The 12,586-nt window shown below is 42.2% G+C and overlaps 1 protein-coding gene across 1 annotated transcript in view; it reads left to right on the forward strand.

Annotated features, from left to right (window-relative positions):
- The first annotated feature begins 302 nt into the window (after window positions 1-302).
- The window catches only part of LOC135501822 (voltage-dependent calcium channel type A subunit alpha-1-like), a 348,627-nt gene continuing 336,343 nt past the window's right edge, over window positions 303-12,586 (forward strand). Inside the window, exon 1 of the mRNA XM_064794169.1 lies at window positions 303-331. The gene's annotated coding sequence lies outside the window, so the exon portion shown is untranslated. The remainder of the gene's footprint in view (window positions 332-12,586) is intronic.

Below are 12,586 nucleotides of genomic sequence, written 5' to 3' on the forward strand. Positions count from 1 at the left end.
CGAAGCCTCTCCGCCTGCCTCCACCCATTGCCAGCGATCGCGCGCCACAAACGATACCAATGTGACGGACATAAAGGATAAATCACATAGGAACCGTGGATCATCTTTGTGATGAGTGGCACCACACGATGTCGGATCAAAACGAGGATCTAAGCGCATTTCAAGAGTTGGATTAGAAAACGATGCGGCGCTTCGAACAGGTTTATAACTTTTGGAGTACATTTTCAATTTTGTTTACTTTTTGTGACGGATATATTACGAAGGAGTATTCGATTTTTTGTGAGTTGGCGGCGAAGGGGGCTGGACGGAATTACTTTACAGATTGTTTAAGGTAGGATGTTATATTCTTTTTCAAAAAGATATCTTTGAAAAATGTCTCTCTTTTCGCCAATTGACAATAGCAAAATGCACAATCACGTCCACCAGAACTACTTCAACCTTGAGTTACTTCCACCTCGTTCCCTACTTTTCCTGAGCAGGAGATGCCTCCTAAATAAGGACCCCATTGGTGACATTGCCATCTCAATATCTATTGGTTTGACCAGAGTCTTTCAATAAATTTATTGAAAGACTCTGGTTTGCCTTTAATTTCACATAAAATAAGAAAGGTTTTGCTCTCTACTGTGAAGTTGCCGTTGCGGGAATGCGGTCGCCGATGCCATGGCTCCATTGCAGGTCGCAGCGACTTAAATCGCTCGTTTGCGCTGCGCTTAAATTGGCTCTCTTAGATGAAAGCGCTTCCAAATCTGCAACCTTTAAAGCACTGTCTACCCCTAGAACTAATGCCAGGCGCACACGCTGCAATTTTTATTACAATTAAAGCTCCTGCGACAAAAGTTGCCTAACAAAACTGCAGCCGGTGCGGTGCATCGCAGGTGCAATTCGATGCGCAACAACAATTGCAGGTCTCAAGCCTAGTCCGATATCTGCAACAAAAATTGCAGCCAACGAGATGTCAATTTATCTCATGCGACTAAAAGTGCAGCTGCCCGCGCACGCTGCCACTTTTGTTGCATATAGCTGCTACAAAAATAGCAAATATTTTGCAACAAAAATTGCAGCGTGTGTGCCACGTGGCCAGGCCTAAGAGAGAGGTAGACCCTGATCACGTCATTCAAACATTAGTTAGTTGCGTGGTAAAAGAAGCAGAAACAGACCGTGGGGGAGGTGATAAAAAACAGAAACAGCAAAATTGCTTTTTGTAACTCGTGGGATGATTGAACTTGTGATTCGCTAAAACCGTTATAAATATTCATCGATAGATGCAGCAGCGTCTGTGAGTAGCATCAACATCAGATACGCTGTCAGGCTTTAGGCATCGTGAGTGACCTTTAAAGTCGTAGTAGGCGTAGACGCTATCGTTTGTATCATTTCATTGAAACAGACGCCGTGCCTGAATTCATAACAAAAAAAATATTTCCCACACTATGATAATTGGAATAAAAAGCCAGCACATCCTTGGCGTGGTTGAGAACGTACACACACTTCCTTGGTGTGAAACGATAGATTTTATATAAAGCAGAGCGGGTAGCGAATTTATAATTCCCAAACTGAACTGACACTTAGAATAATTCTCGGCGTTTGATTGGCTGATCATGGTCACGTGGTGTAGCTTTAACTGCGCACACTTCTTCAGCAATCTGGAAGCATCCTTTGGCGTGGGTTCGAATCCGCCATTGGGATATTTTTTTCTTTTTCTTTTTTGCTTTCAGGGCATCTGCGAGCGGGTATCTGTTCTGGGGCTATATTGAAAGTAACCCAATTTGTCATTTCTGAGCAAAAAGTACTTCACTGACCTCTTCGGTTGCGCGAGACTAATCACTTTGTGATGCCACCTATATGTGACACTATAAAACTGAAAATTTGCAAATTAGGCCTACTAGTAGTCGTACAGGCGTAAAAAAAAACCCCACAAATAGGAACTCTCTCAAATACCAAGGAAACTGAGGGCACAGTGCTAGTTTTTACTTTCATGAATTTCCCGGTAGTTAGGTTAACGCAAAGGACTGATTGCGGCTGCGGGAGGAAATTTGACTATCGTAGCTGCAACACACAGTTTATCACTGTGTAATTTTTAATTTTTAATTTTTAATTTATTTGGCCAACATAATAATTAAAGTACATGTATGAGATTTTTAACAGTGGAAATAACGGCCAGGGACACAGCCAAGATCAACAATTAGATCGCTTACGGCTGTGCCCCTCCTGTGATTATTAGCATTAGCGAAAAATGAACAACTCAAAACAACCCCATATATATATGTGTGTTTTTTAAATCGCATGGTGCTCAGTTGCAATTGAACCACAGCCATTTGCAAGGGTTGCCATTAAAGGCACGGCGAATACGAACAAAATGATACCTCTCTCATCGTTATACGTGCAATAATAACTGAGCTACTGCGATTTTTGCGAAAGGACAAGACATTATGCAAATTTACATATTCTCTATAAATCACGTAGACGGCGGTGTTGACGGGCCCTCGGCCTTCTTTGATTTTTCAACAAATATTTGATTTTTTATCAACCTGATTAACATATTTTGTTTGCGGGGAATATTTAGTACGGATTTGTAATAAAATAATTCAGGCAGCAGCAATATAATAAAATAAGTTCGACGGTTAATGAATTAGAACTTGTTCAATTACAAAAAAATATATAAATATTCAATATTAGAACTAAGTGCTACTCTATAGCAAATAGCTAGTTAAACATTTTCTTCTTGCTATTGCTATTAGGATAAAGCAAATGTGAAGCAAAACTTTGAATAAGGCCAACAAGCTCACATAGAATCGGCTGCGTTTGGTAATTACCTTAACCTCAGGTTAAAAGGACGGGAATTAAAAGGCACGCCTTGGTTTCTCGAACGAACAACCCAAATATCGTTTCCAGATCTGGCCAATTTGCGCAGGAAGAACCTAATTATGGATTTGTCATGCACGTACCCCATTGAGGGGCACTGTATCTCACGAGCGTATGTCCACTGATTGCATTGTGTGATACGGATTGGGCAGAAACATTGTTCAGGGCAAAATATATTGCATGTTTTGCATGTTTAATATCCGATAGAATTGTTCCGGTATGGCTTTCGTCACGCGCACACGACGACGGACAAATTGGCGCGAAACTAATGTTTTCGTCATTTTTTCCGTCGTCTGCGCGTAGCTTTATCAAAATAACAGATCAATCTGTCTAGTGGGTTTTTTTTAAATCTCTCATTTGCGGGGCGCTTTATACACTGTGATGGATTTTATTAGATAATGTCGGTCGATCTTCAATCAATTTGTAACCACGTGCTCTCTGATATTAATATGACCTTTAGCGCGGTCTTGACAAAGAGAGTAAGAGGCGTCATATTGACTAGTAAACCTCAAAGGACCACTGACAATTATCACGTAAAGTTCTCTAATTAGCACATCGGTAATTAGGCAATCTGTTTCTATGGTACCCTAGCATGTGGCGGGGACTTTCGACTCAATTTCTACTAGCTACATGTATTAGCTACGAATTATGGCGTCGATATGTCAATAGATCCTCGAAAGATCAGGATGCAAAACTAGTTTCGTAGACACATGCACTTCAATTCATGTCAAGCGAATGGTTGGCAAACATGGAAATTATCCAATTTGCAGTATTATGTCGTGCGCGTTATCTTGTACTTGCACTTAGCCGCAGACATAGATGTACCTTGCACTTAAATATACTGGTAACGCGCAATTTTGAGATAACCAAATTTAACTTATTACTGCTTTCCTTGGGCGAGCGCTTACGATCGGTCAACCAGCAATAGTGAGCAAGCGCCCCGCGCTCCTCCATGCAATGATGCCCAGTCAATACGTCCGCAGCCCGAAACGTCACCGGGATAGCAAGAGTCAAGCGTCTCCGCTTCTGAATTAAAAAAAGATCGCTTCCGAGGTTCTACTCAGAGGGTTTCATCAGAGGCTTTCATTGAAAGACTCTGGTTTCATCAATAAAAAAAAGATGTTTCGGTCAAGACTGACGGAGATATCAGGTTCTATTGGGTTGAAATATTGATGTCTGTTGTATTTTACCATGTACTACCCTTCAATAACAACTATACCAGTCACAGTTTTCAAAGATTTCAGATTCATCACATTATTTTTATATCAGGTGGAATTTTAAATCAATTTATTTTGAAACTCCTCCATACTGTCAGAGCAAACTATATGTATATGACTGGAGTTGAAACTCCGTTTGCGAAAGGACGCCCAGGTTTATGTACATGTACATGTAAGACTAAAATTGTCGCCGTACCGTATGTATGTCAATCGAACAAAATCAATCACTATCACGAACCCTATTCCAATCAGAACCTTGGCAGTTTATTAGTTACCTGACGAGTAACCACAATGGACCAATTTTCGTCCTCCTGTATGGCCCTGATCCAATTGTACGTGTCAGGTGGTCGTTCCCATTCCAATAGACAAATTTCGCAACCATTACGAAGAGCTACACGTACGAACGACGAAATACGATCTATGTTCCATAAAGTTAACATGGTTAATGCACTTTTATTTATTTCCCAAATTCCTTGTTCCGAAATTCGAAACTGTATCAATACAGATTTACGAGTGACGCGTAAAATAATGCAGCACACGAGTTGATGACACGACAGACCTTCGGAGTTCCCGCGGAACCTGTCTATTGGTATAGTTACATGAACGCAAGCGACGAAACCTTTATTCATTCGTTCTTTGGTAATTCGCACCGACGATCCACCGCAGACGGGTGGCGAAATAGTCATTATAAAACCGTGATTATCATCTATTCCGGTCTTTCATCTCCGATCTTTGTTTGTTAAAATGTGATTTGGTTCGTTCGAAAGCTTCGTAGCAGCTTTCTTCCCTTCTTAAACATCAAATTCCCGTCAAAAGACTCCTACCTTTTTTGAGAAAGTTTCTCATCGCAAAGATACATGAAGCATTAACAGTCTGTGATAACTAAGATTCGAATCAATATAGAAAATCAATATCGAAATCATTATCACTGTAAAAATATCTTGACTTCAAAAGCACTGGGGAAATCAGGACTGTCATCATGTCTGTCTGCGTTTATACTCTTTGTGGTAAACGATTTGTGCTCATCCAGCGAAGGGGTAATGGTTCAATTCATCTTGGCACCAGTGGGTTTCAATATGCTCCGCCTCTCGATATTTTAAAAGATATTATCTCGATATTTTGTTATTGGCGTAAGAGTATCAAAAACCTGAATTTCAGGATGGGTTCAACTCGTCATCGCCCTCTGGCCCCATTGGCAGATTTCGCAACCCTTACGAAAAGCTACGACGGACGATGTACGAGGTAAATGAAATGTACTTTATTGACGACCCTTGTTTGAAAATTTCCCCGATTTCTAGGACCGTACGACGAAACATAGAAAATGATTTACGATTGTCGCGGAGATGGATCGGTGTATTCCTGTTTCGCCTATTCCTGTTCCGCCTATTCCTGTTTCGCCTATTCCTGTTTCGCCTAATTCCTGCTTCGCCTATTCAAATGTATTGCTAACCTCCCCACAGACGTAGGAATATGAACCGTCCCTTACTGACCGACCAAACCCGAGGAGAGCCACATATGTACGCATTGAAACAATACGTCAATGGAGAGAGGGACATAATGAGTTACGTTGATGCCATCAGTTACCTTGTCTGACATAATATCATGATATGTATTTTCCACCTTGTTTGACTTTATATGTGCTGGACCTACATGTATATTATGACATGGGTTTTACAGCTGATTTTGATCAAATAATTATGAGAATGTACAATATTATGTATTTTTATCAAAAACTCATGAATTCAGTTTTCATAAAATAAACGACTGCTTTACTCTACTTAATTTATTAGTTTTTACTGTGTGTCAGTATGGTCCTATGGTCCTATGGTCAAATAAGTCCCGGACTGTCCCCGCTTTCAAGGTGACTCTTTCAAAACGGTCATGGCATAACAAAGTTGATGGCATTTGATTAGTCAAATTGTCATCACATCGTTAACATCATCCAATTGTCCCCTCACATTTTCCCCATAAAATGGACATGAGGTTCCCCGTGGGAGAGTCGATTTATTGTAGGGGTACTGGAAAGTAGGCGAAACAGGAATAGGCGAAACAGGAATAGGCGAAACAGGAATTTTGTAGGCGAAACAGGAATAGGCGAAACAGGAATAGGCGAAACAGGCATAAACCGATGGATCAGCACAGGACTTAATTGGTGACACCATGGACTTTCGTACTTCACACCGCGTTGTTCGCACGGGTTGTGAAACTTGCCTAATTTAGATGTGGCGAAGATTTCTAAAGGAGGAGTCGTTTTGCACACTGGAGAGCCTTTTTCAAAACTGGAGGAGTTACGGTTTTTCTCCGAGCTGATTCATTCTAAGGTCATTCTGTGAATGCATGCGAATGATGGCGTATATCCATCTCTGTCATTCTATGCATGCGAACTAAGGACGTGTCGGTTCTGACCCGACCACATGTGGCCATGCAACAGTGGTCGTAACTGTGAGGTCGGCCCTGTCCCCGCCACTCCCCGGGCGGGGTCATGCAACAATGGCGTCTCTTTCTCGGCCACTGCTTGCGCTAATGCGCAAGTAGTTAGTGATACTGTGAATTCGGCTCTTTCTCAGCCACAACCTGCGGTCATGCAACAACAGAAGGCCTACTGTAAAGTCGGCTCTGTCCCGACCACATGTGTCCATGCACCAGTTGTGGTAAAACTGTGCAATCGGCTCTGTCCCAACTGACCACATGTGGCTATGCAACAGTCGGCACTGCCCCGGCCACTACCTGCACTCATGCACCAGTAGTCGTTATACTGTGAAGTAGGCTCTGTGCCGTCCCTCAAGTGACCAGAAATAATATTGAGTTAGGTCTTCACACACTGTTGCTATAAGACTTCGTTGTTGCAGATGTTCTGTGGAGGGGGATAATCGTCACCACTAGGTCATACAGGGTGCGAAGAAAAAGTTGGAAGATAGAGGAAATTTCGAATAAAATGTTACCTATGTGTTCAAAAGAAAAATGGAGACCATTAACGAAAAGTAGAAGCTTTCCAGTAGGCAATCTGGTTGGTAGCGTTTTTGCAAGCAATTCAGTATTGTAACAGGCATTCCGCATTCTGCCCATGAAAAGAAGTAATTACTGATCCAAGTCATTTTTGAGCTAATCCAGGACATGACTGGACTGGATCAACTGTAATTGTTATTCTGTTAGGAGGCTGGACGGGGTAGTGGGCGTTCAGAAATTATATTGGAGTTCCATTAGATTGTGATTTGTAAACAGACAAATACCATACAATTACATCATTCAGCAACTTATAAGCATTTTTAAATACATTACAAATGTACTTGTAGTCATGTTTATTTTTGACTTAAAATGTCGGGATTTTTTTACAAATATGGTGCAGTGAGTTATGTACAAAACACCCTTCTATCCTGCGCTGAGGGCCACTCCGATAAATTGGCGAAATTTTGCGTCGCTTTCGGAAATTTCCGAACATTTCCGTGAATCCGGAAATTTCCGAACATTTCCGTAAAGACCTGAACAGTCATCAAGTGCACCGTGTGCGCAGGATCTTTGTGAAGAGGTCAAAACGCTGGAAGTGCGTGAAGATGATTGTTATGGGTAAAAATCTGGTCCGCGATTGGATTGGCGGACACCTGCTCGGTAATGTAGAGAAGGGCGTATTGCCAACAAAAAGAGTAAACACCATATTTGCCACTGTCCTCTTTCTTGCTAAATACCATTTCCTCACCAAACCTTTTCTCTTCCGCAGACTGCTGCGTTTCTAGCGTAAATAACGCTTAATTGGCAAAGCGTCGTGTGTCATAACGGGGAGTAGCTTTGACCGATCCGATTACAGCGAGGTTACCAACCTGATTAATGTCGGGGGGGGGGGGGGGTTATGGAGGCAAGATATTTATTGTCTTCTCGCATGGAAATGACAATCAAAACAACACACGTCATCGCCAGGTTTCGGTTACCTCGAAACGATGCTGCCTCATTAATTTAACGGCATCAAATTAGTTCTGTTAAAATGATGAACGATGCCTGGTGCATCGAAAGAGTGCAAGGTGCAATGGACTTTCTCGTTACCGTACAACACCGTCGTTTCTGTTGTAACAATGAGGTAAAGGGTGCGAGACTAGAGCGGCTGTATTAAAGTAACCCGTTCGTTTAAAATTTGAAATTTGTAACTGAATTTGAAAAATTCCAATTGTGTAAGTACGGACTGAAAAAAAATTCAGCACTGCCAAGTTTCAGCAAATTCGTATGCATGATTACTGCACTGTGGCATTGTGTATAACTGCATTTCTATTTTCCTGGACCACCAGTAAATACGGACGGCGTAACCATTTAAAACAGCGACGGTCTGTTGCCCAAGTGGCTCGTTTTGCATTGGTGATGCTGTCGTTAAAACAGCAAGATAAACAAAATCTGGGGCGAAGCATAACGGGACGAAACCTTATGAAAATATGATAGGTACATTCTCTTATTTAAATGTGCTTTCCCGGCGCTGTAACCAAGGCAAACCCCGGTAGACCGCCAGCTTCGAACGACCTTTAATTCAGTAATTGGCTTTCTCGTCAAAATGTTCCACCTTCTAACATTGTTATGGCAGCTTATCACTGCACGCGCTGTCACCGTGATCAGTAATTGGCACGAGGTCACAGAATTAGGACAAGGAACGGTCTGCCGGCACGGCAGCTGGTGCGTGCAGTTGAAGATAGTAAAACTTTGTTTTACTATCTGATGTTCAGCGTAGGTTACCAGAACATTGTTTTCAAAAGTATCTGATCGCATCATCTTGGCCGGCTTCACCACCTCTTATGTCTGATGCCTAGAACTGACTCCCACCGTTGAAATTGGCGTCCACTACGTTTTGAAAGAGTTCTAATGGCTTTAGGAATTGGAAGTTCTAGCCAAAATGGTGCCTATGGTCAACCCTTCAAAACTACAATGCCATTGTCGACCTCCCTTGCAATAATAGAAACGGGACTCCCAGGTTCTTGATGGTGATTTCATGATATCAAACAAGTGCCGGGACAGAGACAATCTCGCCTCAACCCGAATAAGTAATTAGGGCAAGCAACAAGGGGATTCTTGGTCAATATTCAATTACTTGTCGGTCACTGGAGAACCATGAGTCAAGTGATTGACAATTGATTTCGTATTTTTACAGCCAATTATTAGAGAGAATATGCTGATGGTCCTGCGAGTGGTCTCGATATGTTCCTCAGGTCATTTATCTCGGGCAAGCTATTTTCAAAATCGCTTCAAATTTAATCCGTTTGAGCGTTAAGGATTTAACACGACTTGGCATTCCACGATAAAGGAATTACATTTCTGAAATAAGTCCGACTTTATATACTGTAATCCTTTCGCCTTGGAAGAGATTTCATGTTAAGTGATAAATAAAAAGGTCCTACAGGCTTGCGCACCGTCGTTTAAAGCTTTATATTGACTTAGCATACTGAGCTCAAACCAGCGACTGTACTGTCTAATTTCGTGGTTGGTGTTCTTAGCAAACTCGCAAAGATAGTGTGGTATCGTGCAACAGATTTGTGCTGGCAAACACCTACCAACTGACATCACACGTAAAATAATGGTTACGTGCGTCCCATGATACCACTAAAGAGTTAATAGTGATCTCAGCCCTACATGTCGGTATGCCTAACGGTCGGATTTCAAATTTGGCCGTTACAGGCAGCCATCTTGGAATGATCCAAGATAAGTTCATTCTTAAACGGCTTAAGCTTGACTGTAAGTTCGGGACTTTAAGAAATAAAGATCTTCCAGCTGTTGAAAATGATTTAATGGTTTTTCGGCCTACTCAAATACGCACCCCGTAGAGGTTTTTTAGCATAGTGAAAACCAGTTGAGGTTTTTCACAATCTCCAAAACCAATTGGGGGTTTTCATTCTACCAAAAAACCTCTACGCGGCGCCGAAAAACCTTTAATGTTTTTTTCAGAAGCTCAGAAAACGCCTGTATTTCTAAGTGTTGAAGATATAATAATATGTTACTCTTTATAAGTACATGTATCCCCACTTGGTACTATCATGGTATACCGCACACCACAGGAAACCATCACGAGATGTTTTTGTTTTCTGGCTCCCCACTCACGAAGTACTTGTCAACTCCGTAAGTAGACTTCAAACCCGAGTTGATATGGCTAGCTGAACCCAGAGGGGCTGGTGTATGCATATTGGAACGGGTGCGAGAGGATATCGACTGGGGAGTACTCGAGGCTCGCCCCGGGACTTCTTGGAATACAGAAGAGGTCACAGAATTAGGACAAGGAACGGTCTGCCGGCTCGGCAGCTGGTGCGGGCAGTTGAAGATAGCGAAACAAATAACCCGACACCCACTCCAACACTCGATTATTTGTACCTAGTTCAGTTACCCCGAAGGCCCTGGGCTGCCGGTCTTTGAGTATTTTGGAAGTGTCTATCACTAGAAAGGTTGAGATAACCAACGTTTTTCTAGACGTTTACCTTACTCTAGAGCGTTACGGAAACAGTGTCTATAGAACGTTTTCAACAGCCTAATTTTTGTCCGATGTTTGGGGTAACTCGCATGTGCAATTTTGCTGGGTGGAAGATTCAATAATGCTTCCACCTGGCGGAGTGAGCTACCGGGCATCCTTGTACGTGCGCGAGATATCCAAGCGACGACCGTCTCGTTGGAAAGATATGCACACAATGCACACATTATTTTTTCAGTGGATATTGACGAAGACCGAATGGCCTGGACACGGAGCACTAACTTGTTGGGGTTAGAGAAAGGGGAGTTCACCAAACGGATCGCAGACACATGTGGCGAATATCAACCGATCTGTGCTTTAGGTACCAGATGGTATGTTCTTTCTTAAAGGAAGTGTCGAGTGGCTCTCCAAGGAAATAAAATATAGGATGTGAGAGTGGGTTAGGGACACGGGGATGCGAGTTATATAAAGCAGCGGAATGGGTGGAGCTAAGTACCTCACTCTGTCTAACTTAAAGGGGTGCATCGTTCGTCCATGTATCTATTTACTGTTGGTTCAAATACATCTATTTCCTATTTCTAACGCCAGGCGACGCCAATGGTCAATCATAATGCTTGCACACATGCTCGCGCGTTATCAGGACAAGTGGTGTATGTATTAATTTTCCCGAGCCCTGCGAAGGGTATTTTTGCACCGGACTTGTCATTTTAGAATACTTCAAGGTTTCCATCATCGTAATTCTTCCCAGAACGGCAAGCTTTCTGTGGTGCTGGCACGGCAGTGGTGTTTGTCATTTTCATGGAAACGACCACCGAAGTAAACAAAGGGGGATAACCAGAATGCTGCACTTCTCAAGAATGATGCATTTTCCCGCAAACACGCTGTGAACTAACTATCTATATTTCCAATTTATATAAATGTATAAGTAATAGAAATGCACAGTAAACTCTGAATACAAACCGACAGCCAATACATTTCCTTTTATTCGCTTATTCCAATCGTTGCTATATTTACATCTATCACGACTAGTGTTTCGTGGGCGCCGTAAATGTCAGACGCGTCATGGAGGCTTTTTCCCGTGAACTCCTTTGTCGCGCACCTACACTACAACCGGTATTATGGCACCAGGAAAAGGCCATATGGATTTTCAGAAATCTGGAAAACAAGAATTTCTCAGGGACCACACGGAACTGACTCCGAAATGCAAGAAAATGACAAAGTGACAAATCAAATCCACCCCTGTCCTACTTGTGTGCATTCCCAATTGTTCACACCCTTCTGTGTTGCATACTTTTTACTATTCCGTCATCTTTTTCCTATCATGGCGTGTAGATTATGGTATCGATTTCAAAATCGCAACCATGCAAAAAAATGTTCTGTCAAGTTGGTGAGATCACGGTCACAGTGGTAGCACTAAAGTGGAAAAAAAAGAATGAACTGCAGACCAGAACTGTGGCATTCCTTGGGATTCCTAATTCCTTAAAATCTGTATATGGCATCATGAACAATCATACCTTTCCCCGAGGCCGCGGTGCCTTTTATCACGGTGCTTAATGTCATGGCAATTACGGTACGTAGGCCTGAGATGATAGTTATTGCGAGGTTTTTGTTCTACCAAGAAACTGGTGGAGAAATGCAATCTGAATATTGGTGTGTGGTTGCTATGTTGTCTTACCACAAATTCGGCTTATTCGACTTTAAAGAATGTAACTTGAATTTCTTTAAACATTTTTTCCCCATGTTGTTTCCTTTTTTGGTAAAGAACCGTAAGCATTATCGCCAGAATATTGCGTTATCATGTGGAATCAGATGACATTCACCACAAGAACAAACATGCACAGCATCTTCGCGTACAATATCACATTGGCTTTATTGTAACATTTACGCGGGGGGGGGGGGGGGGGGGGGCGTGGGCGGGCGCAACCAGCGTCTTAAAAAATCGTCATGTTGGTACATATTTACGTACACTGTATCACTTACATGTTATAACTTTCCTAATAGTACTATCAGCAATGCGTGCCAATTGAATGTGATCAAGTAATTGGTTGCGAGCTTATGATATCTACCCAACATGTCGAAAGGC

Source organism: Lineus longissimus, chromosome 17 (assembly GCF_910592395.1).
Source record: "Lineus longissimus chromosome 17, tnLinLong1.2, whole genome shotgun sequence".
In the NCBI taxonomy this organism is placed as follows: domain Eukaryota; kingdom Metazoa; phylum Nemertea; class Pilidiophora; order Heteronemertea; family Lineidae; genus Lineus; species Lineus longissimus.